Source organism: Ailuropoda melanoleuca, chromosome 1 (genome assembly GCF_002007445.2).
Source record: "Ailuropoda melanoleuca isolate Jingjing chromosome 1, ASM200744v2, whole genome shotgun sequence".
NCBI classification, from domain to species: domain Eukaryota; kingdom Metazoa; phylum Chordata; class Mammalia; order Carnivora; family Ursidae; genus Ailuropoda; species Ailuropoda melanoleuca.
The window spans coordinates 81,981,339-82,006,699 of NC_048218.1; the positions used below are offsets into that span (position 1 = coordinate 81,981,339).

The window sequence follows — 25,361 nt, forward strand, 5'->3', positions numbered from 1 at the left end:
GAGACTGGTATAAGCCAATTAAAAAAATGTTTCCTTCTTCCCCCTAAATTGCAAAAAAAAAGTTCCTCAATCACTCCAAATTGGAGCATGCCACAAGACTTCCAGAATGATCAACACCTGATTCTTCAATATATATGAAACAAACACAAATAAATGAACGTAAAGAGAAATTAGAGAATTTCTTTTCCTTACAAAAGCACCACATATTTTCCAAAAATTATAAGAAGTAAACTGGAAAAAGTTAGGATATTGAAAGTAAGAGCAAAAATTAGAATAGGATTGTGCTATTATCAAACTTCACTTGCTTTGGACTGTGAAGGATCCCTCACAAGATCCTAGAGGGATACTGCAATTTCTATAAAGCAATTTTCAAAATGATAGAAAGTCATCTACATTTCTTCCTATTGACAAACTTGTCAGATTTTGGAAGTGTGAAAGATTATTGACAGGAACTATAATAAATGTTTCTAGATGATACGAAGCGCAAGCATATATCTCTATCCCTTTTTATTTACTAAGACATAGACATGCATATGGATGCATGGTAGATTGGCAATTTAAAATTGCTTAATTATATTTTTTTCTTCTTGTCTGTCCCTTCAGCACCTTGCCTTTAATTTCCAGAAGTGGTATTACACATAACAAATGAACAAGGGGATAGCAAATGCTATTTCAGTCCAGACCCAATTTCACCAAATAATTTCACTCAAGAGCTGTAAGGACCCTTGAAACCTAAGGAATGCAGAGCTGCTCTGAATCCAGCTCCTTTTTATACTCACTCTCTTTCATCTGATTCCCACTGATGAAATAAATACATTTTAAAAAGAATTCAATGATATAAAGAAAACCAAATATATTTCCCCCTTACTTCAAATTATAGTAACAAAAGTAATATATAATCACTTGTGTATGTCTTCAGGGCTACATATAACAATCAGCATATTGCTTCTAGTATTACATGTATATGTACCTCCTTCATATATTCCAGTTCAAATATTTCCTGGAAAAAAGGATTCACATTTCACCATTTCATTTCCATTTCTGAATTATCAAGCAGTTTTAACAGAAGATCTGTCTGCACTGCAGCTGTTGTCCAGGGGAAAATGCAGTGTGCCCATTAAATGATCTAATTATTTTAAATAGAAATTCCCTTAAAAAAAAAAAAGACAAACTGAAAATTGAAAGGGCCTCCTACCAGTGGTTTTCAGTTACATTGAGAAGAAGTGAAACTATGATTTTGATTTTAAAAATCAGAAGAAAGAAATGGAAAATGAAAACAAAACCAGGCAAACAGAGCACCAGGAACTACAAGTGGGCCAACAAACCCATGGCCCTTTCACACCTCTAAATCATTGCTTGGGAGTCTAAATACTTATCTCCCTTATTGACTAAACTATCTTGTGCAATTAATCATACCAAAGGAACAGGGTTTCCTTAGAACCCAAATTTTCCAGTGACTAGGACTGTCACCTTGATTTTAGGAAAAAGACGATTGTTTTAAATTCTCCAACTGTGATTATTTCCTTTACTTGTGACCACAACTTTTGTGGGAAAAACAAACCTAAAGCTTCCTTAAGATTTCTCTAGAGCATATTAAGTGGCTCATGAATGACACCCCAGTGCATGCCAGGCTGCACACTCACTGTACCGGCAATCCACCGGTCTCTCCCTTAGTCTGGCTCCTTCCAAACCGCTGAAGTGGGATTTCGTCTTCTTTCTTCTGGAGATCTCATGGTGCACACTGCTTCTGTGTTACTTCCAGTTCCCTTTCCAGAAGTACAACCGGACATAACACAAACTCAAAAAGTGACAACACTCAACTATCTCAGAAGGCAGAGGTGTTTGGCACCTCAAAAAGCAAGATGGGGAAAGAAATTAGATCAGCTTTACGAGTGTGAGGGACAGGAATACTATCAAAGGAAAAGGAAGAAAGTCTTTCACCTGTTTGTATGAAAAGAAGCTGAAAGCAAAGCATTAAAAAAAAAAAATCACCTACAGTCACCATCAGCCCTAAACAAAACTACTATCCACTTTTTCTCAGAGTTGCAGCTGTGGCTAGCCCTGGAAAGTGCTCTAAATCAAAGTGTACACCCATCCTGGGTGGCCTGGCATCCTCAAGGCCTCCCATTGATATCTGGAGCCCTCTCCCAAAAGCTCTTCTGGCCTCAAAAGAAATGTCTGAGAAGTCTGCCTTCCCAGGGGCCCACTTCTGCTCACCCTTTAGTGCCCCTTTCCAGCCCTGGCTCAGATGGAGTTGGGCTTGCAACCCCATCCCAGTGGAATTCTCAGATGGCTAGCCTGGTAATCTTTAAAGCCTCTTTCAGAGCTGGGGCTCTGACTTTTATCTCCCCTCCCAACCTTCTTCCCTTTTTGTAGGCTCTCCCCATTCCTTTTCCCTCCCGCCCCCCCTTAATTTGAAGATCGTTGACACGATAGGCTGTAATGAGTCCTTCAGAAACTGTTATAATCTACAGCGACAATCTCCACCTAATTCACAGATTATTGACAAGCACCGTGGGCTCAGTGGTGTCAAGTTGTACTTGTGGTTTCAACACCCTTCAGCAACCCACATAGCAGCTGGGCCCTGGATTAGGACCCAGAGTCTGGCAGAGCTTATCTGCTCCTTGAGTGGTAGAGAGATGAGTATCTGTCTATATCTCAGCTCCCTCAAGCCAGCCTGGGCTTTCTCCGGGCGCCTTGTCTGTCTCAGGGTTGGGTCAAGGGAACCATAAAGGCTCTTCAAAGCTTAAAAACAAAGCAAAAGAGCAAACTTAACAAATGAGGGCTCATCCTTGAATCTTGGTCTTAATACTCAATCAGTCATCTTCTCCACCCCCACACAGTTACCAAACTCCAGCAGACCCTGGCTTTCTTAGTGAGGCTTGGGTTCATGAAGAAGGGTTTGAGGTATGGAGGGGAGAGAGGACTGGGAACTTGGCACAGACTCAGCGGGCCCAAGCTAGGGTGGCCCATCCTTCGGGACTGGCCTAAGAATGGGGCAAGACTGACTGCTTAGAAAGCAGGGCGCTCAGCCAAGAGGCGCGGGCTCAGGCCTGGACGCTGGGACAAGAGACCCCAAATGCCTGCTCCGCCCCTAAAGGGCGCTTTGCTGCTGTAGAAAAACGCGGCCCCGTTGCCAGCCCGGGGTGGTTTTGCCTGCTTCTAAGGAGTCAGTTACTCGCTGCCCCCTCCTCAGTCCCCAAAGATGGAAGGGCTGCCTTCCCGCTGGCCGCCGTGGGGCGTGGGATTCCGGCAGGGGCTGAGGCCGCTTGAAACCACAGAAATGACACTGCGCTGGGAAAGCTGGGTGGCATTCCCAGGCCTAGGCCACCCACTTCTTTAGTTCTCTTTCATAAACTAGGGGTTGCGCTTTCTCCCTGGGCCCTGGGAAGTTGGGGACACACAGCCCGCCTGAGCCAGGTGCGGCTCCTCCCCCAGCCCCGGCTTCGCCCTCCAGGTTGGGACCCCCGGGGGCGGAACGGGGTCGAAATCTCCGGACCACTGGTATTTTAAATTCTACATCACTTCCGAACAGCAGGCATATAACCCCTTTCGAGGGTCGCCTCCAGGATTCTGCTGGCTTTGGCCTCCCCACGCCACCGACAGCCTTGGGCCGTCACACACCGTTTGTTGGCACTGGTTCCAAAACTGGCCCGGACTTAGTATTTCTGTAACGGGGACTCGGTTTTTTGGTTTGTTTTGTGTTTTTTTGGTAAAGCAAAGGGTGGGGTTGCCTGTAGCAGGGAATCCCGCTTGCCCGTTATTTCGATAGGTTTCCGGGCAAAAACTGATCAAAGCCTTGATTATTTTCCTGCCGGTATCCAAAGTCATTAATGGAGAAACACGAGCTTCGATTCTGGAGTCTGATGGAGAAGACATCTCTCATCCCACTGAACACCAATTCCCCTGAAAACACAATGTCGGATCCGCTGATTTGGGAAGGTGGGAAGAATAAACGTAAGATCAACTTAAACTTGCTTAGCCACAGTATTAAACATTTTAAAAAGTAATTCTGTTATGAAAATTAATCTGGTTTCTTTCAATAGGGAAATTTTTAAAAAGCAACCTCTCAACTTCTTAAGGTTTTTAATCTAAAAGTTAAAATTGTAAGTACATCCCTGAAGATCGAAATCATAAAACACCTTGTTGAGATCATGTGTTCACTTAACACTGGAATTGTTTCAATTTGATTTTAAACACCTAAACAAACCCAAATTTTACTATCATTTTACATTCAGAGGATGTGCCATTTTTATAGTTTATCTTCCTGAAAGAGTTCAAAGTGTACTTTTACCCTTACTTGCTCACCAAAGAAAAAGCCAACCCTCTTTCTTATGTAGACAGGTACTTTTGGAAGTGTAAAAATACTCTTCTTCCCCTAGGATAATTTGGATTCCTGGTCATTGAAAATGCTGAATTTCAAAAGAAAATACTCTTTACCATTGGCACACCTTCCCTGAAATCCTACGACTGAGATCCTGAGATAAAAGAAGAAAGGTGTCAGGCACCTGTTTCTTAAAAAAAAAAAAAATCTGGAATTTAACCGCCATCCCGGAAAGGAAAAGTTTGATCAAGATTGGTTTGGGGGATGGGAAACATTCAAAACAGAGACTGGCCTCTTAATTTACACTCTGAAAATAAATAAAAAACGAGCAAGTTATTTCGTTTACTCAGGGACTCAGAATTCTTGAAGGACCTCGGAGGGCATTCAAGATGCTGCTGACAAACGTCAAAACAGCAAGCAGCAGCATCTTCCCTTTTATTTATTTATTTTTTAATGTGGACAGAATGGGAGAAGTAATTTGCTTGGTTTTCCATTGCTACAGAAGAAAGTTCTCTCTCTCTCTCTTTTTAAATCATGCTTCTCTACCTGTTTTACTATCTCAGAATCTAAAAAGAGTCCCAAACCCAAAAGGGGGTAGGGGGTGGCTGGGATGTGAGGAGGAGGAATAGGTTAGTCTTTATTTTTTATTGAATTAAAATTGTATCATCTCCTTTTTATTTTTTATTGAATTAAATTATATTATCTTTCAAGGATATAAAAACTTGTTTCCTCGCACCATCTCCTTTTTGGAGGGTAATAAAGAGTTTTATCTAACCCCAGAGCAAGGTTCTCGCGATTTCCAGGACTGGCGCTGTGCATCTCCTACTGTGTCCAACAGGGGGCGCTGGTCACGAACCTGCGCCGCGGCTCAGCGCCGCTTCACATCTGAGCCGGGTTCCAGCCCCGGAAGGCGAGAGCGGCTCGCGGGGTCGAGTACAGAGCTTTAGTCTTCGTGGATAAAAAGAGATTAAAGGCTAAATTCTTTTTTGGGGTGTGTGTGTGTGGGGGGGGAGGGTTATCAATTTTAACCAACTACGAAAATGTAGAGCTTTTTATCCTTTGATGTTCTTATAAAGAAACTCCTATTGGTTGAGGAATTACACGGTTTCTGAGCCAACACTGCAGCTACAGCGTGGGGGAAATTATTTAATTAAAAATATATTTTTCCATCTGTCCACATGATCTTTTTAGAAGTACTTAAAAAGCTGACACTGATCCCTTTGGCCTGTTAACCCTGCCCTAAGTTTCAAATACTTTAGCTATTTCTGAGGCCCTTCCATTAATTTGAAGGGGAAAAATAAAAGAGACCCAAATATTTAAATCCCCCCCAAAACATTTACTGTTCTGCATCCCCCCCCTTTTCGCCCCTTAAACAGTGGCTTTTGTGTGATTGACATATTTCACGACTGCCGATTCTGCAAAGCCAGGTATAAATGACAAGAAGCAGCTCTAAAAAAAATCTGATGTTGGACTACATAACACCCATGTATAAGATGAAATCTAAATAATATTGTAATCCACCCACCCCCACCCTAACTTAAAAAAAAAACCCTTCACCTGTATTTAAATAGCGTGTCTTTAATTACAGCAGTTGGGGATGCATGAGGCTGAAATGAAATTAGCAGTCATTACCAGTCCTTTAACTCTGTGGTGCTTTTGATCAGCACTAAATTAGCTTTCCAGTCCTAACAAAGGCTCTACAGCAAGCAGTGGGCTGTAAATAAGACAGCGCGACCTGCCCTCAACACCTTTTCTCTTGTCAATCATAGCTCTATCATTCAGCCCAAGATTAACCTTTATCTACCAAATTTAAAAAAAAAAAAAGAACGAAAGAAAGAAGAAAAAGAGAAAAGAAAAAGGAGGCGGGAAGGAAAGCCCCCTGACCACCACATATCGCAATAACAGAGGTTCCTAAGAGGCCCCTTTAAATTGTATTCTAATGAGCTTGTGTCAGAATCTGCAATTTCCAAGTAGCCCCCCCACCACCTCAGCCCCCAAGACCTCTTCAGTATATTCGAAGAGTCAGAATGCTGTTCAGGTAGGAAAGGAATCCCTTTTTCCGAATTACTAATTGGGCATGGGCCACCCTCCATAAGTCAATCTGCCAGTAGCCTCTCCTCCTCTATTAGTCTAACAAAATTTTGGGAGAGGAGGAGATGTTTGAGGAGAAAACACTGATAATTTTCAGGCATATACATAAGTTTCTGGGATGAAAACAATCAATTTACTCCACTAATAGTCTCTAGTTTCTAAGCCTGCGGAGAAAAACCACCAACAGGAACAACAAAAACCCAGCTGCTTTTCCCAGTACTGAATTAAGAAAGTAAAACATTGGTTCAGATTGCCATTAGAGGGCGCCAGAGAGCAAGCCCCATCACCTCTCGCACAACTTCCCACAGAAGCCCTCCTAGCTTCCAGCTCCGCCATGCTCTGTGATTCCTTCTCTCAGGTAATATTTCCTGCTTATCCTGTCTTCTTGTATCTCTAGCCCCCTCAATGTCAATCTCTATAAAGAATGAGGTGTCGCCATGTCCCTTTCCTTCTCTTTTTTCACACCCCCTCCCCAACTACCACCAAAATAGTAAGACGCCAGATGAAATAGCAGCAACCCCTTAATGATATGTACCTTTGGGCTCAAATCACTCTTTCCATTCTATGTAATCCTGGTCTGGAGAAGGATTTTTTTCGTAGGGATGAGATGCTAGAATTTGACATTTTTAAGATGGAAGCCTGAAATTTTCATTTTTGCATTTCTCTCTGGGGGCTCACGGATTTCTTCATTTTCAAAGAAAAAGAAACACACACACCCTTGCAAGGCAACTGATTATGTTCACTAAAACTGTTCAGAAGAGAATAAAATAATGTCTTCATTTCTGCATTTGTTAAAGAAATCAAAATTAGCATTTAATTCCAAAAGTTAACGCTTTCAGACTTAAATCTGCCTGTGTTAAATGACTGCCACACAGGGTGTATTTCCAGATCTCTTAAAGGTCAAAAGAAAAAAAAAATAGAATGAGAGGGGAAGAAAGTGAGTTGGGGGGGTGGGCGGAGAGGAGTGAGCTAGCAGTGAATGTCAAAGTTGGGTTGCAAGCTACTTACATGTCCATGCCAGATCAGGGTGTTGTCTTGTAGCAGTTTGATTGGCAGGTAAAAAAGCGAAAGAACGTGAGGGCTTCCTGAGCCTCTTGTCAGCCCAAGCTTGATCACTTCTCACCGGACAGAACGAGTTGAAGGAGCTTGCAATTCCCCTCTCGTCCTCCATCCAAGACACCGTGAATCCATGTCGGCTTTTCTTCCCCCCAGTCTCTCCATCAGCCTCCTGCCTTCACCCGCTTCGCCTTACACCAGCCTCCAAGACCTAGCCTAGCTTTGCCACTGCAATCCCCTGCAACAAGAAAAATCGTTTATGGCTTAAAACCCCAAATGGCTGATTTTTTAAAAGAGAGAGAGAGAGAGAGGGAGAGGGAGAGAGAGAGGAGTGAGAGGGTGAGGGGGAGAGAGGGGGAGCGAGAAGAATGCACCCAGAGAACAACAAAAAAGTCAGTTATCCTAACACTGCTCTATCCCCCCACCGTACAGAAGAAGAATAAAAAAAAAAGCTTTATGTTTTTTCAGTGGGTATTCAAAGATAATTTGATGCCATTGTTTCTGCTACAGATGGTTCTTTTAAATACAATAACACGGCTCTTTGTGCAGGCTACCCACAATAAAAATCGAAAGCGTTCCCCTGAATAACCATTTTGTTCTCTCTTGTATGGGGCCAACAAAAGATGCCGTGAGGTAATGGGTTCTGTTTATTGAAGCCATAGAATAGGGGTTTGATAAAGATTTTTTTTAAAGCAGAAGACCTTGCAAGGTCGGGCTGATCTCTTCATATTTTTTATTAAAATATTTGTCCAATAGATTATTCCTTGGTGCAGCTGCAGGTTTCCTCCTCAATTTTTAATCAGCCCAAACATCTGTCCCTTTGAGGAGGCTTTAAAAAAATCTGCAATTGTATCAATGGTGCAGTAACCTTATCAAATCCTGAGTTTTTAGGCTCAGTGCAGGCAAAGGCAATGGAGTTTCAATTCTATTTGGGGTGCGGTGAGATGGGGTTGGGGGAGAGGAGACACAACCCCAGACAGAGCAACTGAAGAAAATGAGGCTTTCCTCCCACCCCCACCCCCACATCCCTGTTGACCACGCACAACTTGCATGAGTCAGACACATTTCACTGAGGACTTGAGGTATCTCTCCTGATCTCTGCAAGCTCCCACCCCTGCATGCATGTTGGACGGGGGCTAGGCGTGTTTTCTTACCATGCTTGCCTTCTCTCTGGCTAGATCTCCAACCCTGAAAACCTAGGATGGGAGCCCAGGGGGAGGAGTGGAACATGCTAAAGGCTAGTCTCTAGCACCCAAAGGGTCCCATTCTTGGCTCTCTTTCATTCACTGTTAGCTAGCTTTGACTCATTGACTGCTATCTGCCAGGGGACTGGTGGCCACAGTCCGCCTGTTACAGCGCCCCATCCCCTCAGGCTTGTTCTTACAGTCACCCCGCTTCCTCTTTGGTTCCATGCGGAACCTCTGCCTTTCCTAGGCGCGAAAGCCCTGCCACCTAGACCTAGCTGAGGTCAGTTTCAGCTTTGAGAGAGCCTCAAACCCTTAGGCAATGAGGGCGCTGCAGGGGAGGTGGCTAGGTGTGTCTGCCTTTCTATAGGAATTAATGCCAGGGCTCTCCAGGCCTCCAACAGCCCAGAGGGACAGTAATCCACTTTCATGACTTGTGCTCTGTGTGTTGTCACATGCGGCAAGACAATATTCTGGGAAAATGGCTTTAATCATAAAAACAAGTTTTCATTGGGTTCTCTGTCTCTGCCCCTTGCCCCACTTAGTCCTCCTTTTCTTCCCACAAACCAAAATAAAAGAAAGATAAACGCTCAAATGAATCCCTTGACAAAACCGATCTTAGCTTCTACTTTCCCTTTTGGAAACAATAATGTTATTGGTTTACATCTGGTCTGGAAGTCATCGAATAAGGGATTCTAGGGGACTATTACTTAGACACCTGTTACAGCCTTCCTTATGAAACTTGAAACACACACACACACACACACACACAAGGGGGCAGAAAATTAAACAAATTTTCACATGGTTGTTCCTCAATAATTCATTTTATATTTCAGGGCAAACACCTCAATAAGAGTTCAAAAAGAATGAGAGTCAGGGCAATACCAAAAAAGTTATGCACACCCCAACACTCTCTGGATCAAGAAAAGCATGTTTATATAAGTACGTGTCAGTGTGTTGGGGTGGGGACATGATGAGCATAAATCAAGAGCCACCTTTAATAGAACAGGCTGAGGAGTGTACCTGTGACTTCTGTCAGGGCACGGAAAGTAGGGAGCATTAGGCAAATCTGAAAGTCAATAGTAGAAACACTTCTTCCAACTAAAGGAGTGGGAGAGGGCAAATGTAAATGTTTAATCCAGTGTTCCTAATTTTGCACTAAAAAAGTAATCCACTGAAATAACCTGGAATGATCTTTTCCTGTTTCCCTTGTCATAATTTTTTTTGAATATCAAAACTTATAAAAGATGCCCCAACCTAGTAAGAAGCTATTTTTCTTTTTTCTTTTTTTAATGAACTGAAAGAAGAATCTGAATTGCTGTCCTCTTTCCACTGAGGGAGGGCCTCGGGGGTGAATCTAAGTCTGTAAGATAGGAAGGCATCAGGGAGTAGCCGAAGGTGACTAAAGGTGAGTAAACCTCACACAGTTTAGCAATTAAATCTATTCAATCCCAGCCATAAGGAAGTTTAAAATCTCCCAAATGACCTCATTTTCTTCTGAAAGATCAGGAAGATCGTTTTGTAGGCAAGTCCCCTAAAGTTGTCTCAATGCTGGAACGCAGTGATATTCTATCTGACCTCAGACTTGAACTTAAAAAAAATGTGTAACGTGAAGGTGAAGGGCCAAAGTGACAAACTGCCTTGGTAGGTGAGGGAATCCAGGACGAGTTGTCTGCAACTGGAAAACTGCTTTTAAAATAATCTTTCTGTTTCCAGAAACTAAGCTGACTGGTCAGCTCCTTTTCTCAGAGCAAACACACACTACCAAAACGGTTCTAAGTTGTGGAAACGGCTTTCTGACGAGGTTGGGTAGTCCGTGTGAACCGAGTTATGGGCGTTTATAGGTGGCTCTGAATTGGAAACTTCACTATTGAGAAGTGCTTCGGGGCCAAAGCAGCGCTAATTCTACAAGCGCGAAGCTGTCCTGGGGAGATGTGGGGTTTTACCCCAGACTCCTAGACTGGGATGCCGGTGAGTGAGTGGCATTCAGCACGAACGACTCAGATTGCGGAAGGATGGAAGGGAGGGAGGGCGGGAGGAAGGAAAGATGGAAGGAAGGGAGAAAGGGAAAGGAAAGGTAGAAAGGGCAAAAAAGGAGGATTTATACGAACTAATAGCAAGAGAGGATTAGCAAGAGGGGCACCCGGGACCAGGTTTTAAATTGGCGAGCGCTGCAGCTAGGGAAACAGTATACGCACGATCAGGGTCTGGATGTTCCAGCGACCCAACGGGCATACACATCACGACTTTCACAGAGGTGGCATAGTGTCATGCGTTAGCCACCAGCTACCGTGCAAGCTACAGCTTCCTTCTCCTCAAGCAATCAATCATCCACTAACTGGCCGCTCTACCCTCTCTGCACGTGGAAGTCAGTCGGACCGGGACGGCTCGGGCCCCCGACCCTCGGCCTGGCTCGGGCTCTGCGGTCTCGGCCTCCCGGCGCGGGCTCTCCCGGGGGCGGGTGGCGCGGGGCGGGCGGCGGACCGGCGGAGTCTCCCCTGCACCCGCCAGCGGGGCTCCGTAGGAGCTGCAGCGCCAGGTCGGAGGGGCGGCTGCTTCCCCCATCTGTGGAGGCTTATAACGGCGAGTGCTGTTAGATGCACCACGGGACTAGGAACGTGTTGCTCCCCTCAACTCGCCCACCTCGATGCCATTAATCACTGGCGCCGCCACTTGATGCACACCACAAAATGAGTGGGCAGCGCCGCCAGGCAGACGTCTCTGCCGGACACGACCCGGGAAGGACGTGGTTTCGCTGCCCGCTCTACAGATTCTAAGCTCTAACCCAAGAGAGCGCGCGCGCGTATTAAGGACTGGAGGCCTTATTTTTCAAAGGCTCGGGAATAAGCTTCTAGTCGGAGCCTCGCCCTTCTGCCCCCCCCTTCCCCCCCATCGGTCCTTTCCGTGGTCTTCCGTGGTCAGGGAAACCCGAGGGGCAACTGGGACTGAGGAGGGACGAACGAGCCTTCTCACACCCCGCGGACCTTCTCGGTTTTCTGGGCCCCGCGGGATGGGTCAGCCTTGGCCTGTTTCGCTCGCGTTGGTAAGCGGAGGCTCGGCCGGCGGGCGGGCGCGGGTTCCCCTGAGCCGGGGAGGAGCTGCGCCCCCATCGGCCCGCAGGCCCTCGCGCGCCGCCCCGTTTCCCGCGCTCTCGGCCCAGTGTTTGAGCGCGGATCTGCTCCGGGCCGGCGAGGCCTGCATCGCCCGGCCCCGTCCGGAGAGGGAAGGTTAAGGCCCCCTCTCCGAGGGGCGGGCGGCGCCGGCCGAGTGAGTGGAAGCTTGGGTCGTCGGGGCCGCCTGCAGGGCCGGGCTTTCCAGGCCGCCCTTCCCCACGGGCCTCGCGGGCCTCCGGGCTGCTCCGAGGCGCGGGCCGGCGGGTGGGCGGGCAAGGTCCCCCCGACTCTAGGCTCAAACGTCTAAGTGACGTTGGCAATCGCTGTTCCTCCGCGGGAGCGCACAGCGTGGCCAGCGTGGTTTGTTCTCTAGCGCGTCGCGTGTAGAAACGCGAACTCGGGAGAGTCCTGGGAGCGTTGGGAGGCGTGCATCCTCTCCGGGGCCTGGACATTGGTCACCTCGGGGCTCCGGGGATGGAAAGTCGGGAACCGAGCTCGCGCCAACCCGGCGGCGGCGCAGACGCGCCCTTTCGGAGGAGGGCGGCCCCCAGGCCCGCCAGCCCTCCCTGGAAAGCCCAGGTGGCAAAGGTGGGAGCGCGGGTTCCAAGGTGGCCTGCTTTCCTAGTGGCCAAATACTCAGCAGAGTCTTCCTTCCTCCCCGTGGGGAAAACTTCTGACCTCTCTCGGGTTCCCTCACTCTTTGTTTTACGCTCGGACACCGGGGTCTAGAGAAAGGTGGGCTTTTATAACTAAGAGGAAAGTTGGAGGAGCCAGTAGCAAGGCCTATGGGGCGCATTCATCAATAGCGTCTTTTAAATTTTCTTGTTATAGGGTGCTTGGCTCAATCGGAAGAGCGTGAGACTCTTGATCTCGGGGGTCGTGGGTCCTAGCCCCACGTTGCGTGTAGCGATTACTGGGGAAAAAAGTGAATAACATTAAAAATTTTTAAAAAAATTCTTGTTATATATGAAATGAAGTTATACAAGAAATCACATGTTTTGGGTTTACGTGTTAACAATATTAATTTTAAAATGTTAAATATTTAAAATATGCCACGCATTTTGTGCCCCCCCCCCCAATTTCTTACTTTACCAATAAGTCAGAGTTTCAATAAATGGAAATGTCTCTAGGCTCTCAACCCCTGAGTAACAAGGTAATGGAGTAAGGGGAAGGGACTGTGGGATCTTTGTCTTGTCTCTCTCTCTGGCCTATGTTTACCAGTACCATACTCCTGAAAATTGCTTCTTGCATCAATCTAAGATAAATTAACTTGCATTTTGGATAAAATATTATTATCATTTGCTGGACTTCAAGAATAACCTAAACTGGGGCTATTTTCCAAACGTATACCTTATGCAATATTGTAACTGCCAGTACACAGTTGGATTTGATAGGCTTATATTTGAACCAAAATTCACATAGTGCAGCCCCATGGGCACACTTGCAGACCCAGTGCAAAAGCCATGTATATAAAAGTTTGAAAAAGTATCCCAAAGTGTGGTGATTATTCTTTGTTTCTCTATTTCAGAGGCCCAAGGATAGGCACTTGGTCTGAGTGGCCTGTGGTACATTCTTAGAGTAAATATTGTGCTGAATTTTGGGAGAAAAGGAGCATGCCGCTTAGGGTTTTGACTGTGGAAGGGAGTTAATTGTCCCAGGAAAATGATTTTAGGGAGAATTTCTATTTACACCTCCCCTTCCAAACCCTTCTCCTATCATTCTCCCTTCACCCTTGAAGAAAGAGCAACATTCTATTTGCTTGAGGGTAAAGAGAGGAAAGGAATTAACCTTTAGTGAGCAACTATTATTTAATCAGATATTTTCTCTTATCTAATTTTCATAATAATCCTATACAATTGGAACTATTACACCCCCCCCTTTTTTTTAACGGAGTAAGGGAAGATCCAGCTGGGTTAAATATCTATGGTTACACAGCTGGGAAATAGTAGATCTGGGTTTCAAATCTAACTCTATAATTCTAAAACCCAGGCCGGTCTTTAGAATCTGGTGGACTGAGTCCAGATGGACTCAAGCAAGCATCATTGGGTTACTGACTGCTGTGGGTACAGGAGGAAATTGGTTGTGAACAGTGTGTGGTCTTGTCTTTTTCTTCTTTCCTTTCTCTGGATGGCAGCCTCTTAATTCTGGCTCTCCTTAGGATCTTTTGGCTATGAAGAGATTGACTTGAGGCAGGGATTATAAAAGTCTATGTCTTTTTCTGTGCCACACTCAAGTTGGACCAAGAATGTAAACTTAATTTTCTGAATATACATCTCAGCTGGCATCAGGTTTAAGGCTATCTGGAGGCTGACTTGATCAAGGTAATGATTTCATGAGGACAGACTCATATAGGTCAAACTAAGTATCACTCTTAAAACCCTAGCCTCAGCAACCAAAAGGGTGGGAGGGAAATATAGTAATAACAGAACACATGACTACTAATTAACCTTATTAACAACTGCAAACCAGTGAACATTTATATTTTTATTTTCTCAGAAAGGCAATTAAATTTTTTGCCTTCTATTAACTACCTTTCCCCTCCAGATAATCACCTATATCAAAACCACCCTTTAAAGGGTCAGTAGAAATTATTTTTAAGACATTCAAATATAAAAAAAGTATTGTTATTTTAATAGGCACTGTGGATAGTTTAATTTGTATCTTGTATTAAATTAAACATATGGTGAGCAGGGTATAATAGATTTTCTGTAATTTAGCTGCCAATGTGGCAACAGCAGCCAGTTACTCTCACCAGCAGACTTGTCAGTGGTTTGTTTACTAGCTTATTTGAATTAAAATAAAGCTTCGCTTCTGCTGACTGCACATCATTATCTATGAGACCATAATCCTGCTAGCAAATCCTATATCTTCCAGAACTGGCTCTTTTGTTTGGGATTACTGAGAGCTTAGCCTATAACAAAGAGGAATAAGGCATCCCTCTCATCCTCATAATTAAGTGTGGGGACTAATTTAGAAACAAACCCAGAAAGATGTACTATTTGGAGTTATATTTCTATACAGAAGGAGGAGAAACAGGATAGGCCAAACACCCGATTGTTAACAGAATGTTTAAACTATTAAGCAAGTGTACTACAGGAATCCAGCTTGTTAAAATTAAGAGCAATAGCAAATAAGGTATTAATGGCCTTTGCACGGGGCAGTAATTCTGTAGGAAGGATCTGAAGGTATGTTTGGGAAGAGGAAGTATTAGGGTGTCAAGTAGGAAAAGATGTGCTGTATGCTCTGTGAATGCCATTTATTTTGTTCTTCCATCATTCTAATAGGCCGCACAATTAATACTTATTGTTACGAGCAGAGTTATTAAAATGCTAAATAAAAATAACTAAAATTAAAATAACACTTTTTATGCACTAGAAAAATATAACTCTTTAGAAATTGTTAACATTTCTTTCCAAGGTGCATAAAATTTAGCAAAAAGAAAAGAATGGATGATTTTTCTTGGCTCTTTCCATATACGCAAAACAAACGCGCTTTCCATATGCTCAAAACAAATCTTCATGAATTCTGGCAACCCAATTCTATCTGTGTTTAAGGGGAGAATTTCACAACTAGGATGTATATAAAAACAGCTTTTACAATGCACAATCCATATATAAACTGATGCCTGTTTGTTAAAGAAGAGGCAAAACACACGGGTTGATTTATCAATGTCTCTAACATTAATTGTCACAGATGGGAATTCTGAGGACCTCTGTGAAACCAAACCAGACCCTGGTGAATTATAAAGCAAGTCCTTAGACTTTAAAAAACATTTAGGCAAAGTGACAGTTCAGAACATCTGTTAGCCTTCTGTCTGAGTATAAACTAGATGTCATGGAGTGCACAGCTGTAGGCATTTTAGGCTTTTTTGCCAACATCTGTCACAGCAGTACAATAATATAGGTAATTATCAACACCTTATATAAACTGTTTGCTATTTTAATTTTTAGAAAGAGTAAAATTAGTGTTACAGTCCTTGGCAAAAATAATTGAGATGAATAGAATCATTTTTCTCTCAAAGATGAATAAATGATCTGATAATTCTTTGAAAACACACATTTTAAATATTTTCTGCAGCCAATACTGTTATTATACTAAGCAAAAACTCTAAGTGATTTTTTTTTAAGTAAAGGCAGAAGTACAAATAAAATAAGAGGAAAGGTAGAGAGAGGCCAGTAATTTGCGATTCAGAGCATCCAAAGACAATGTTTTGTGATAAATATAGTTTGTTAATACCGTACAATTTGGGCATTAACTGATTCCATATTCATAAAGATTAAAAATTCATTTTATAATGTCAGTACAGCAAAATCTCTAGTAATGAATCATAAAAATTTGTTTTCTTCTTCTCTCCTTGCTCTTCTCAGTCCTAGAACTTTGCAGAGAAATGGCATATAAAACTATAATTCACATCCTGCCATCTTAGTAACTCAAGTTAATTTGGAAAGGGTCAGCACATCATATAAATCCAAGGATCCTTCATTATTTTAGTGCCACCTGATTATGGACCATCTGCAGTACTCATCCTAAGATACTAGGCATTATTGTCTCATATCTGATTCCTTGACCTATACTATAGTTGTTTTTCAGTTTAAAGAACTCCAAGCAGCAAGACTATATTCCAAAGCACCTGTTCCAAGGAAGATGCCAGTCAATAATGTCTTATTGAAAGACCAGGCCCAGCTAGAGGAAATAAAGGAATTGAGCTGCAGTTGGATTTCATCATCTAAACATGCAGTGTAATCTTAACCAATTCATTACACACTCCTTTTGTTTCCACTACAAAAGGGATGTTACCTTTGTCAGAGGTTGTAATTCCAGCATGTTCAAGCAAAGACAAGGGAGAAATTGAAAAACTGCTATCAATTCTCCCATAGCCAGGAAGAACTGTAGGGTCAGAAGGTCATTATCACTGTCCCTTGCACAGTTTAGACTAGACCACAGAAAGCTAAAGTTCCACATTGCAACAGAAAGGTATAATAAAGGGGACTCACACAAAAATACTACATGAGAATAGGAGTAGGAAATCATATTCTTGAACACATTTGATTTAGCATATGAAGAATCAAATGAAGTGAATCTCTATTTGGGCAATAGTTGTGGATGCTTAAAATTATGCTTTCTTAGGACAATCTTGCGGAGAAGGGAAATTTTATTAACGGGAGGTCACCATGGCAAAAAAGATTGAGTCACAAATGTCAGCATTCATAATCTAAAGGTATAGAAAGGGTTGAATGAGAAAGAGAAGGAGGAAGTAAATATGGATATAAAAGGCAGACAAGTTGGCCCAAAAGGAAGGATTAAAAATGAAAGGGACTAAAGAAAGAGAAAAACATGATAGATAGCGACAGAGAATAAGGCTGTGAGGGCTAGGGGGAGGAGAAAAGAGGATATTGATTACCAAAGGGAGTATTAGGGACCAAATAACAATTTAGGGCCTGTGAGTGTTAGCACTTCCTAATGAGAGTGATCAGCTATTAAGAAATGATCGTGGAAAGAGAAACATTTAAAAATAATAGCTCAGTAGTATGGTTCATTTGAGATTTCTCAATGCCATGTGTCTTTACCAGCAAGGGGAAAACAATGTATTTTGACATCTAGAAAAAGGGGGAAAAAAGAGGAAGTAACCCACTTCCCAAACACCTTGAAAAATATTTTTAATGATGAATTTGACTCCTTAAAGGCATTACTCTTTCCATCCAGCTCTAAATGTTTAGAACAGAATAATAGCACAAGGATATCTGCAACATCAGCTTCAAAAGTGATTAGACTAACACTGTCTTCGCTATAGTGGTGATTTATAAGGAGAGACATCCTATTTCAAAGTTTATACTGTGAATATAAAGGCAGATTTGTGTATAAATATCCCTCTTTGATTACTTGGCACACCTTGATTGATAGGACTAATACTTTGTTAGGATCCATTTTATATGTTGAAAATCATTTCCTAGAAGGCCGAGCTAGCTCTGATCAACCCCCTGAAAGAGACACAGTTTGCAGTTAGCATGCTCTCATCTTTGTCCCTCTTTTGTGCTCTGGCCTCTCCCCGCTTTGCCCACTGCCCTCATCTTCCTTCATTAAGTATCTTAATCCAGGCTGATGTTCCCTAGGTAGTGTCCCAGGCTTGCTCCATTTTTTGCTTTTCAAAATCTGAAACAAATGGCTAATAAATGGATTCACCGTAATGTACTAATGACTGATAATAATAACGTGCTCTTTCATCAAAGTTACTAGCTGTATGCCAGAAGCTCTTTGAAGGGGCGTGGGGCACACATCTTGGTCATTTTTGTATCCCCTGTATCACCCAACAAACTGCCTTCCTCATGATAAATATACATTAACTTGTAAATGAATATTTGTTGAGTGTTATGCTTTTCTTCCTAAATCGAGTGTGTACTCACTGAGAGTATTTATATTTTAAAAAATTTTAAGATTTATTTAAATTTTTAAAATTTTATGTATTTATTTTTTAAGTTCCTAGCTAGAGAGATACAGCAGTCAAACTGAATTAGAGTCTTTAAAACTGATACTTCATTTTCCTTATTGATGTTTATTGTAAGCATGTGAAGGGGAAATTTAAAAGAAAAATGTAATTTATAATACTACCACCTTAACACCATAAATAATTTACATTTTCTACATTCCTTTTTAATCTTTGGCTCATAAATACTTACAAATTATATTTGTAGTACACATATTTTTGGATCTTTATGTTTATTTAATTTTACTGTATTTTGAAAGTGAATTTGTCATTAAGGGACAAAGACTTACTCTAAATATTCAAATTTCTAATGGTAGAGTTATAGACAAACCCCCAAGTCTGAAAAGATATTTTTGGATTGGGGAAACTTTAGCAGTGCTCTCTTAAGGCCAGTGTTTCTGAAGGTAGCTAATCTTTTATGTTTTAAATCATAGGATCTTCTGTTTCAGAAGGAGAAATTGGAAGTGTAGGATTTTAGGGATGGAAAGCAGGTTTTAGAGGAAAAAAAAGATCCAACATGAGATTTAATAGTAGGCACTAACTTCCATTTCGACTGTCAATACCTGAAGGCACTTCTCTGTCTTTCACAGAGTCTATCTAGAAACAAGTCTCAGATCTGAGTTTTTCTATCCTTACACCACATATATTGTAAAAGAGTTTGGTCCAAAAGGTTCGGATGTGTAGGCCACAGTCACCAAGGTAAAGAAAAATCAAATTAATTTTCCTATTACCAATCAACTCAGTCACTGTCCCACTTGCAGGCAGCCCAAAGCCCTTTAGAGAAGAAACACTGGAATATTTTGTTAATCACAAGATCAAACTGAACATTTTCAGGTGTTATATAATTAGTATTTTTATCCCTATAAGTCAAAAAGATTTGGGAGAACTGCCACAATGTGGAGTTCAGTCTTGAATGTCCATTATCAGCAAATGGAGTAATAGAATGATGTGATAAACTAGCTTATTGGAAATATACACTTTATTGTAATTCATTTCTCTTATTTCCCCTACTCTGTTATGACCTTACTATCTGCTGTGGCACTTACATATTCAAGGCAAGTAGTGATCTACTTTCCTCAGACACACACACACACACACACTCACACTCATGTGGGCTCGCCCCTTGACACCCAATTGTAGGAGGCTGATTCATTGTGCCGTGCGGTGTAATCCGCCATTTCTTATTTAAGTAGGATGGCATCTAGAGTATTTTTCTTTCCTAACATGAAACTAAAATCTTACAAGGCCACCGCCAATATGTAATATTATCAGTCTAAACACAGAAGGAGATTGCTTCCCTTTTAAAGAAGGTTAGAGTTCAGAGGATCATAGAGCAAGACCCTCTGGAATTCTCTCTTATAACTCAGCTTGTCCTGAAGGGACCAGAAAATCAGGCCACAGCCCAGACAGAGAAAATTGTGCTGCAGAGAAAATGCAGAGCTGATTCTCATCTTGCACCTGCAGAATCCGCTGTCAGCTGTTCAATTCTAAGTTCTGTGGCTTTTCTTGATTCCTGCCTGTTGGCTGGCTAATTTATTAACTCTTTAATATCTGCAGCAAAGACCACATAGGCAAATATTTATGGGATCAAGAAAAACACCAGAATGAAAGGGTGATTGAGCAGGCTGACTGAATTTTGTGTTTACTTCACTAAATCATTGCTGAGAGTTGTCTCAACAGCTGCACGCAGTCCAGAGTGGCATCTCAAAATTCAGCCTTGACTTCCTAGCCTGGCTCCCATTCATCCCACCTTCGACAGCCAGCTAGCCATTCAGTACGCCACCCTCATTTTATGCTGCAGGCAAAAAGCCAACAAAAATATGGTCACATTTAAAAGCCTTTTAAGCAGTGAGCACCTCCCTCCTTTCCCAATTGTTCCTTGCTTTTTCACATTCCTAGTTAATAGGTTTTTAAAGCAGTTTCCCCAACTCTTTTCCTGCCACATACTGTCTTGCCTGGCATCTATGCAGCAAAAGGCTGTTCTTCAAGAGGCTTTTAAATCCATTGTACCTCTTTGTGCCTTTCAACTGCGGACTCTTCAGGTATGGACTGTGTTTCTTGCTTAGCATATCCTGCATGTTCCAAGCCACTCACAGCAACTACAGCAAAAATGAGGATAAAAATAAAAATAATAAATACAGTCATTTTAAGTGGAGTTTAGGGCCATGTCTGCAGTTTTCTGTTTGCTCCCGGCATTCCATAGACGTCCAACAAGAGGAACATTTTCAGGAAGTGTGCAATTCTGAGTTGAAATATAAATAAAATCTCTTTCTTTTCTCCTCCTTCTCCTTCTCCTTCTTCTTCTTCTTGACAATTCAACTTCCCTAGTAAGTCTAGAGGCTTTGCTTGGTTGAAACATGGCTATACCATACACTGGGCTCTCTGAAAATCCTCTCCCCACCCACCTTGTTTTTATTAGTAGAAGGAGGTTAAGAAAAGACGCAAGTGGTGAGCATTAGAAGCCTGAATATGGAGAGGTGGTAAAGTTCTAAGGGGCTGTATTTACATTTTTCATCTACCAAATATCATTGTCTTCTCCGTGCCAGGAATTGTGCTTAGGCAGTAGACGTAAAGATCTATGGGAAATAGTCTTTGTCGTCGAAGAGGCTCATGGGCTAATGAGGAGAAAGCCAAGTAAATAAACAATCAATTACATACGTATTTTGAGAAATAATGCTTTGTGGCTTTGCTTGAAATTAAAATGACTTTTTGGCGCAGAGATAAGAAATCTAAGGTAGGTAACCAAGCTGTTCAAAACTGAAGTAAACAGGCATTTCCCTCCTGACTGTGTAAAATAATAATGACGAGTGCCCACTTTTAAATACTTAACAATTGTATGCTCTTTTCAGGCCCTGCAATGCTGTCTGCTTTTTCTTCAACTTTGAGACCAGTGATCTCATCATGTTGCCAAAATGAATTGAGGTTTTTAAGCAATGCAGCCATTATAAATTATTCAAACACTGAAGTCTTATAATATGTTCTTTTTTTCCTGGTTTTGTCCGGTGGGTGATATTTTATACTGAGGTACAGAAAACTAGGTTAGCAAAGGCTCTCAAGGATGAAACTATTTGTAACAATCATTTTTATGCTACTGCTATGCCTGGCATAAACTTTACATTTAAATTATTTTCCCATGATTTGTTTGTAATTCTGTCTCCCCGTTAAAGAAAGGTTCGTGTTGTTATCCTACTCGATAGCCCCAGAGCCTACCATCATGGTCGGCACATAGGATACATTTAGAAGGAAGGATGGAAGGAAGAAATGAAGGAAGGAAAACGTTCAATCTTTTCTTCACACTGAATTGGTAAACAGATCTAATCAGCCACCTGAGTCACTCCCCTTTCGAAACCACAAGTTGTTGTTTTTATTTTATACACTACAATACTTCATAGTTTAGCTTTTAAGATAAGCTGGTCACTCAATACATTTGACTTCTAACAGCCAGATGCACCATAGTTATTTTTTGTTTGCATGATTTTCTACAAAAATACAATTAAGATAATTCCATTCAAATAGATTTGGATAGTAGTGTCACTAAAAGGAAGTAACCACAAGGAGTATTTTGGTAAAGCCCCAATAGAATGAGAGTTTGTATTTTGCTCTTTCTCTAATGAAAGACTGGCTTGTGCCAAAGTGACACTTATTTTTGATTAGAGATCATAGCATAATTATGGGTCATATTGTGATCCATCATACCTTATACCAGACTACATCTCCTGTATGTAGTTTGTAGGATTTATAATCATTTTTATAAGTCTAAAATTAAAAAAAAAACTGTTACAGAATATAGGTGTGCATGCATTTAAAAAGAAAAATACTATATAAACGAACCCGAAAAGCAAATGGTTTCTAAATCTTCACTAAGGGAAAGAAAACTTGGTTCTTTCTTTCTGATATGCTTTTCATTGATGAATGTATTCAATGCGTACTTATTGATGACCAGTTTTGTGAAAGGGGTTGCATAGATGCTGTGAGGGAAACAAAAATGAGTAGGAAATAGTCCCTGCCTCCCAGGGAACTTTTAATCTGGTGAACAAGATGACAGCACACATAAAATAAAATGTAAGGCTGAATACGATTAATGTCTCAAGGGAGGCACATTAGGGAAGTGGGGTTTGAACTGGACCTTGAAGAATTTAAAGTAGCAGAGATGTGAGGAAGACTTCATAAGCAGAGAAAAATGGAACATGCTAGGGCCCCATGACTGGAGCATGACAGAAGTATTGGGATGAAGGCTTGAGAAGGGTAAGGTCATATAGTAGAGGTATTTGGATACAAACTATGAAGTTTAGACTTAAATTCAGGGAATACTGGGCAGTTATTTTTTATTTTATTTTTTTTTAAAGCAGGCTCCACACCCAGCATGGAGCCCATTGTGGGGCTTGAACTCACAACCTTGAGATCAAGACCTGAGCCGAGATCAAGGGTCTGTCGCTTAACCAACTGAGCCACCTAGGTGCCCCTGGGCAGTTATTTTCAAATTCAGGAAGTAGAAATGATGTGTTTGTTTTTTCCAGAGATTAGGCTGTCAATCTGTTGGGTGGCTAGGTATGTGGGCGAGCTGAGTCGGGAGGGTGAGGTGAGACACCAGGGTAGGACTATCACTTACTGGATTTTGGGTTGGTAACTAAGTAGTGCGTATTAGATGAATACTGTGGCTGTAGGAGCTGCTAAAATTTGTCCTAAGTAGAAGTGATGGGAAACAATCAAAGGGAATGGCACCAAAATTTTAAGCAGGGAAGACAAGGAGATAGGAGGTATTAGACAGAAAGAGGAAAATTAGATGGAGAAACAGGGTTAGTGGGAAAGACACGAATTTGGTTTTTAACTTTTTGTATTTGAATTGCTGTTAGTATGTTCAGGTTGGGGACAGCCATCAGTGAGTCATCAAATGGAGGAGAGAGGTCAGGGCTAGAGACAGAGACTTGAGAATCATTTGCATTGTAATGATAATTGAACCTTCACAAGGGAATAAGTTCTCAAAAAGAGAAAGAGGGTGGTGAGAGAGGAGAGCTATGCACAGAACCCGCATACTTAAATTTAACAAGATGAGCCCGCAGGGGAGACAGAGGTAGAGTCCTCAAAAAGATTAAAGGAAGGGTTATAGGGACTGAGAAAGGAAAGAGTTTGAAAAATGAGATGAGGTCAATAGTAACCAGAAATGTTCACATTTTAAAAAAAGTTCTCATTTTAAAAACATCAGTTTTTTGCATGTTTTTGGTGTTATATATCTCACATGTGTGTTCTGTGGAAGGAGGTACACTAAACTATTAGTAATTGTTAATCCAGAGGAGTGAGGGGCGTAGATTTTCTTTGTATAGGTATATCAGTCAGGATCCCAGGAGGAAACAGATGGCACTTTCAAATTAGGGTAATCAAGAAGTGTTTAATAAGGAGACTATTTCCAAACATGTGGAAAAGGTGTTGGGAAAGCACAAAGATTAGTGTAGTACCCAGGACTAGCAACAGCAGGGGTTGTTAATGTCCCTAGGCCACATAGACGAGGAGTCGGAGCAATTTCTGGAATGCAGGGGAAAAGAATGGTAAAGGGAGGACCACTTTGAGAGAAGATATGACTTTGGTTAAGGAAGCAACAAGCCTGAGGGGACCTCTAGCAAGGAGACTAGGTAATAAATACTCCAGCTACACCATCTTCCACTCTTGGATTTCTTTCTGTTTGTTTGTTTGTTTATCACGTAATCTCCACACCCAATGTGGGGCTCAAACTCACAACTCCGAGATCAGGAGTCACATGCTCCACTGACTGAGCCAGCCAGGTGCCCCCACTCTTGGATTTCCTGCTGCAGATTGGCCTAACCCAATCAGGAGCTAGCTGTCCAGGGAACATGTCTAGACAGGGCAGCTTCCTGAGGCCCAGCAGGGTGGGCGAGGGTCTGGATGGGCATATGGAAGATATTTGGCACAACTGTATTGTGTGAATTTTTTTCTTTCAAAGATTTTATTAATTTTATTTGAAAGAGAGAGAGAGAGGTGTTGAGAGAATGAGTGGGAGGAGGGGCAGAGGGAGACGCGGAGCAGGGAGCCAGATATGGGGCTAGATCCTAGGACTCTGGGATTATGACCTGAGCTGAAGGCAGACACTTAACCGACTGAGCCACCCAGGTGCCCTGTTTTGGTTGAATTTGAAAACAAAATTGTGTATTACCTCTCTGGTTTCTTAAAGGTGTGTGTGTAACTTTCTGCATAGCTTATGCATTCACATAATATCAAATTTATAAAGTAATTCAGTGTATAAATAATGATTAAAGAAAAATAATTGATAACCTGCCTCCCCAAAAAGCTGCTAGCTTAGAGGGTTATCTATTGAGATTTTACAAAACTTATAAGGGATAAGTAGTATTTATTTTATATAAATTGCTCCAGTAAAAAAAAAAAAAAAAAAAGCAGAAGAGAAGTTGTCCTGTTGCCCAGCTAATTTAATGAAGCTTGTGTAATTTTGATACAAAATCAAGATAAAGGATAAAGAAGATAGAAGTGAAGCATAATCCTATGTCACTTGTGGATATGGGTGCAATAATTTTAAATAATATATTAGCTAACCAAATCCAACAGTTTATTAAAAAAAAACAGTACACATGGATCAAGTAGTATTTATCCCAAGAATGAAAGGATAGTTCAACATCAAAAAAATGTATCAATGTCTTTCAGTTTAATACCAGACCAAAGAAGAAATATCCTATGATGATTTCATGGTACACAAAAAGCAATCTTCTTTGTGATAAAAGTTGCTGAGTAAAGTATTAATACTTATTTATGATAAAATTTACAGAATATTGGAAGCTTCAAAGAACTTCCTGAACTATTTATGGAAAAATTGTGATAGATTTACTGGAATGAATGAAAAGCACTTCCATTGAAACAAAAAAACAAGAATAGGAGGTTTACAATTTAAACATAACCATTGGAGGTCCTTGTCTATCTTGTAAAGTAAAATAAAGGCATGAGGCATATTGGGATTGGAAGAGATAAAAATCATATTAGCAGATGATATGATTATCTATATAGAAAATCCAACTGAATAAACATACTGTGAGTGCTAACAAAAACTGAGCAAGGGTAATAGAAATAGACAAATCAACTCAAAAAAGCAC

The 25,361-nt window shown here is 41.7% G+C and overlaps 1 long non-coding RNA gene across 1 annotated transcript in view; it reads right to left on the reverse strand.

The window, feature by feature from the left end:
• Positions 1-7,911, reverse strand: part of LOC117802656 — a 42,766-nt gene extending 34,855 nt beyond the window's left edge. Inside the window, exon 1 of the long non-coding RNA XR_004626058.1 lies at positions 7,424-7,911. This is a non-coding gene — a long non-coding RNA (uncharacterized LOC117802656). The remainder of the gene's footprint in view (positions 1-7,423) is intronic.
• Between the last annotated feature and the right edge of the window lie 17,450 nt (positions 7,912-25,361).